Genomic DNA, 6,579 nt, shown 5'->3' on the forward strand with positions numbered 1-6,579 from the left:
TCTAGGAAGGTGTTGTTGCCTAAAGGGTTGATCAGTTCCTCTTGGCTCTATCCATCTTTGATTGCTTTGACCTTGATGCATAGTCCTGTTATAGCTTCCATTTCTTTCAACAAAATTAGAACCAAACTTAAAGCGAGTGGGGTGAGAATGAATAGTAGCTAATAGAAATAAGAAGGGAAAACAAAAACAAATAAACAACTAAAAGAAAAATATTTACAATAACCAATAATAAGGCACACGTTTGCAATTCCCTGGCAACGACGCCATTTTGAAGAACGAAACTCTCACGCGATCTAGAATTTCACAAATAAATTTCTGTTGTAAGTATAGCTTCTAGACCGACAAGAATTCCTTTCTTACAAAAGTTTTGGTTGTCACAAGTAAAAAACCCCTTTGAAATTGATAACCGAAGTATTTAAACATCGGGTCATCTTCTCAAGGAATTGCAGGGAGGTATGATTTATTATTGGTTATGGAAAAAGATATGTTTTGGGGTTTTTTAATGTATAAGATAAAAAGCAAGAATAGTAAATGGCAAAAAGAATAAACTAAGAACTAGAAAAGCTCTTGGCAAGGTATGAGAACTGGAAGTCCTATCCTAGTTATCCTTATCAATTGTGATGAGAATTGGATTTTGCTCCCACTCTAACTACGAAGGTAAGTCAGGTGGATAAATCAATATGAATCCTCAAGTCTTAATCTTTCCCTTGGAAAGACTAGAGTTAGTGGAATCCAAATTAATCAGCAAAGAATTTCAATTTTCAGTCAACACCTCGAGTTTGATAACTCAAGCGTCACCAATTACTTAACTAAAGCCAAAAGGGAAAATTCTAAATTATTTATATCATAAATAAAAGAAACAAATCATAGATCTGAAAATATCTTAAATTATATTAAATAGAATATTCAAATCTAACATGGAAAAGTTCATAAATTAAATTGGAAAAATAAATAAAAGGAACATTGAACCTAGAACTCAGAAGAAATTGTAAGTTAAAATAATAAGAAATCCTAAATCCTTTAATAGGAATCCTAATCCTAAGAGAGATGAGAGAGCCCCTCTCTCTAAAACTACATCTAATCCTAAAATTGTGAGTAATGATTGAATGATATGATTCTGCTCCACTCCCAGTCTCTTATCTGTGTTTTCTGGGCCAAAAACTGGGTCAAAAACAGCCCAGAAATTGCTGAGGATGAAATTTGCCACGTGCAGGTCGTGGCTCATGCGCGCGTACGCACCAGGTGCGTGTGCGTGCCGATGGGCTTTTTGCCAATGTGCGCGTGCACGTGCTTTGCTCGTGTACGTCCTTAAACGCCAATCAACTATGGCAAATTATATATTGTTGCGAAGCCTCGGACGTTAGCTTTCCAACGCAATTAGAATCACATCATTTGGACCTCTATAGCTCAAGTTATGGTCGATTTAGTACCAGGAAGTTAGGTTGGACAACTTTAGCTGTTTCTTCAGTTTCTTGTATTCCTTCCACTTTTGCATGCTTTCTGTTCATACCCTGACCGAGGTCCTCCAACCCGGCAAATCCATAAGAGGTCCGACCTTGTCCTAAAGCTCACACCTAAAGGTCGGACCTCGGACAATAAACAAGGAAGGCCCATCAAAAGGAACAAAGCCCAAAACCTAAAGGCCGAAAAGGCCTAGGAAAGGCGGTTCCACAAAGATAGGGATAAAACTCCCAAAGATAAGATAAGATAAGAATATCTTATCCAGGGAAGATCACCGCCAACTACTATAAATACACTGAAGCACCCAGGTATGGCATTCAATTCCAAATCTACATATATCTGCTTGGACCCATGCTAACTTAAGCATCGGAGTGTCATTGCAGGTACAACCACCAACCATTCTGCATATCAAGCTCGAGTCACTTAACCCCCCACCTCGGGCCTCTCCAGACGACCGAGCTACACGTTTCAGGCAAACCCTCGGAACATTGGCGCCGTTGCCGGGGAACCTGGAAGTCATCTCTCTACCATGGCGGACGACCCTCTCAACAATGACCACGCTACATCTGAACAAGAGGACGAAATTGACACCGGAGAACGACCGGACAGCCCTCTATCACCACGCACTCCAGAAGGAAACAAACAGAATCGCCCAAAAACGTCACTCCCAAACAAAGATCCACAAATTTCCGAAAAAGAGAAGAGCTCGGAAATTCTAGAAGCAGTCCGAGCACAACAAAACCGACTAAAACAACTCGAGGAGGACATAAAAAAGCAGAAAGAAACTGAACAAGATCTGAAAAGGGAAGCTCGAAAGCGCAGGGAATTAGAAGAAAAACTGCAGAAAATAGAGGCCAACCTGAAAGACCGAACAGAACGCGGCACCACCACCGAAGGCAACCACGATCCCTTCACGCAAGAGATCATGAAGGAGAAGGTACCGCGAAACTTCAAACCACCCGATATGGACCTCTACGACGGCACCACCGATCCAAGTCATCACCTCAGCAACTTCAGAAGCAGAATGTACCTAGTCGACGCCTCCGACGCGATTCGGTGCAAAGCCTTCCCCACCACTCTCACCAAGTCAGCCATGAAGTGGTTCGACAACCTGCCACCAAGATCGATCACCAGCTTCGAAGACTTAACCAAGAAATTCCTAACAAGATTCTCTATTCAAAAGGACAAGACAAAACATGCCCCCAGTCTACTCGGGATCAAACAAGGTAACTAAGAAACTCTCCGAGAATACATGGAGCGATTCAACAAAGCCTGCCTGGACATACAACACTTGCCCACTGAAGCAGCCATCATGGGACTAGCAAACGGCCTAAAAGAGGGACCGTTTAGCCAATCCCTATCCAAACGATACCCGACCTCCCTATACGAAGTGCAGGAGCGGGCAGAAAAATATATCAACATGGAGGAAACCTCCCAGCTAAGAGACTCTTCTAGGAAAGAATCAACCTACCCACTCCGAGATCGGGATCGGGAACAGAAGAAGAAAGAAGAACCCAACTCGGACAAGCCACGGAAGTACCACAACTACACCCCCCTCCGAGTCTCGCTGGTAGACGTCTACAGAGAAGTATGCCACACTGAAAAGATCCCACCGCCCCGACCGCTTAAACACAAGAAAGCGGGGAGAGATCGGTCCGAATACTGTGAATATCACAAGCTCTACGGTCATTCTACTAACGACTGCTACGACCTAAAAAATGTTATAGAAAAGCTAGCCAGAGAAGGAAAACTCGACAGATACATAGCAGAGAAAGGAGAAGAGACCAGGAAGAGAAGGCGGGGAGACAACGAAGATCGGGCCGAACAAACCCCGCGAAACCCTGAAAGACATGTTCACATGATAAATGGAGGTTTTGCAGGCGGAGGAACATCCAAATCCTCGCGAAAAAGACACCTCAAAGAAATCTATCACGTCCGAGAAGACAGTCCCCTGCCCGAAATACCCACTATCTCATTTACCCGAGAAGATGCTCAAGGGATAACTCCCGGACACGACGATCCAATGGTAATCACCATTATCCTAGCAAACGCCAACTTACATCGCCCTGATTGACCAGGGAAGCTCAGCAGATATCCTGTTCAAAACGGCCTTCGACAAGCTCGGACTTGAAGAAAAAGAACTAAAGGCCTATCCCACCGACCTATTTGGACTAGGGGATACTCCGATCCATCCCTTAGGATACATCTCGCTACACACTACCTTTGGAAGAGGCGAGCAATCTAAAACATTAAGCATCGACTACATTATAGTCGATGTCGCTTCAGCATACAATGCCCTCATTGGGCGACCAACCCTAAACAGACTGGCAGCTATAGTCTCGACCCCACCCCTCTGTATGAAGTTCCCTACCGCAAAAGGAATCGCTACCCTAAAAGGCGACCAAAAACTAGCGCGGCGATGCTACAACGAAAGCCTGAGCCTAAAAGGGAAGGAGGTCAACACGATAGAACTCGGACGAGTTCAATCCCGAGAAGATCTTCGGCCACAACCAGAGGGAGAGACCAAAAAAGTCCAGATTGGGAACACACCTGAAAAAATAACAAACATAAGAGCAAACCTCGAAACGGGCCTAATAGAGGAACTCATAACCCTCTTAAGGGAGAATTCCGACCTCTTCGCCTGGAAAGCCTCCGACATGCCAGGCATAAGCCCCGACCTGATGTGCCAAAAGCTATCAGTTTACCTGGGATCCCGACCTGTCCAACAAAGACGCCGGAAGCTCGGACCCGAGCGCATGCAAGCAATAGAAGAACAAGTACAAGCACTGCTAGATGCAGGGTTCATTAGGGAAGTAAAATACCCCCTATGGCTCGCAAACGTGGTCCTGGTAAAAAAGCCCAACGGAAAATGGAGGATGTGCGTCGATTACACGGATCTCAACAAAGCCTGCCCCAAAGACCCATATCCACTACCAAACATCGACGCCTTGGTAGACGCAGCCTCAGGCCATAGATATCTCTCCTTCATGGACGCATACTCGGGATACAATCAAATCCCGATGTACGGACCCGACCAAGAAAAGACCTCGTTCATAACCCCAAGGGCAAACTACTGCTACGTAGTAATGCCCTTCGGGCTGAAGAACCCAGGGGCAACCTACCAGAGGCTAATGAACAAAGTGTTCTCAGAGCACATCAGGACTACAGCTGGAGGTGTACGTCGACGACATGCTGGTAAAGACACAAGAAGACAGAAACTTGCTGACCGACCTCACCAGTATCTTCGGCACCCTCAGAAAACACAACATGAGACTTAACCCGACAAAGTGCACCTTCGCCGCAGAAGCCGGAAAGTTCTTAGGCTTCATGCTGACTCAAAGGGGCATCGAAGCAAACCCGGACAAATGCCAAGCGATACTCAATATGAAGAGCCCGACGTGTCTCAAAGAAGTACAACAACTGAATGGAAGGCTAGCCGCCCTATCAAGATTCTTGGCAGGAGCAGCAATAAAGTCACTACCTCTCTACTCACTCCTAAAGAAAGGGAAACCCTTTTCATGGACCCCGGAGTGCGAAAAAGCCTTTCAAGAATTCAAGGAATTCCTCGGGCAGCCACCAATCCTAACCCGACCTTTAAAAGGAGAAGAACTCGTACTATACCTCTCGGTGGGAAATCGAGCAGTCGCTTCAGCGTTAATACGAGAAAATGACCGAGGACAACACCCCATATATTTTGTAAGCAAGGCACTACAAGGGGCCGAATTAAACTATCAGAAGATAGAAAAATTCGCCTACGCCCTAGTGTTCACAGCTCGGAGGCTCCGTCCCTACTTTCAAGCCCACACCATCAAAATCCGGACGAACCAACCCATGAGACACATCCTCCAAAAAACAACCTGGCAGGACGAATACTGCAATGGGCAGTGGAACTGTCCGAGTTCGACCTCCACTATGAAACCCGGACTGCCATAAAATCTCAGTATCTAGCTGACTTCATCGCAGAATACACTGAGACCCCTGGAACCCCACTCTCATGGAACCTGTATGTCGACGGGTCCTCAAACAAAACTGGGAGCGGAGCCGGGGTTATACTCGAAAGCGACCAAGGAACGCGGATAGAACTATCCCTAAAATTCGAGTTCCAGGCTTCGAACAACCAAGCCGAATACGAGGCCCTACTAGCAGGTCTAAAGCTAGCCGAAGAGGTCGGAGCCCAGAAAATCACGATCCTCAGCGACTCCCAGGTCGTCACATCACAAGTAAATGGAAGCTACCAGGCCAAAGACCCAACTATGAAAAAATACCTGGACCAAGCACAGGCACAATTACGCCACTTTTCAGAAATACAGATTCAGCACATACCTCGGGAACAAAACGCCCGGGCAGACGCTCTCTCAAAGCTTGCCAGCACCAAGCCCGGAGGCAACAACAGAAGTCTCCTCCAGGAAACCTTACAATCTCCCTCCGTGCTAAGAGGAAGAAACGCTAAATATATCCAACCAACAGCAAGGATGGATGACCCCCATACTCAACTACCTGAAGTCGGGAACTCTCCCCGCCGAAAGAAAGGAAGCTAAAAGACTCACGAAAGACGCCCGGAATTATACACTAATTCACGACGTATTATACAGAAGAGGATTCTCAAACCCCCTCCTTAGGTGCGTCCCGACCTCAGAAACAAAGAGCGTCCTCGAAGAAGTCCACGGAGGCATGTGTGGGAACCACCTCAGAGCTCGGGCATTATCCAAGAAAGTAGTCCGAGCCGGGTTCTATTGGCCGACCTTGCAAAGAGACGCAACGGAATTTGTGAAAATATGCCCGCCCTGCCAAAAACATGCCAATTTTCACAAGGCACCACCCGAAGACCTTATCAGCATCACCGCACCATGGCCCTTCGCAAAATGGGGACTTGACCTACTCGGCCCGTTCCCCCAAGGACCGGGGCAAGTCAAATACCTCATAGTAGGGGTCGACTACTTCACAAAGTGGATCGAAGCTGAACCCTTAGCCACCATCACGGCTCAGAAAAGCCGCAAATTCCTATATAAAAACATCGTCACAAGGTTCGGAGTCCCCTACTCCATCACAACAGACAATGGAACACAGTTCACGGACACAAATTTTCAGAACTTGGTGGCCGAACTAAAAATCAAACAG

The sequence above is a fragment of the Arachis stenosperma genome, chromosome 1 (genome assembly GCF_014773155.1).
Source record: "Arachis stenosperma cultivar V10309 chromosome 1, arast.V10309.gnm1.PFL2, whole genome shotgun sequence".
Taxonomy (NCBI): domain Eukaryota; kingdom Viridiplantae; phylum Streptophyta; class Magnoliopsida; order Fabales; family Fabaceae; genus Arachis; species Arachis stenosperma.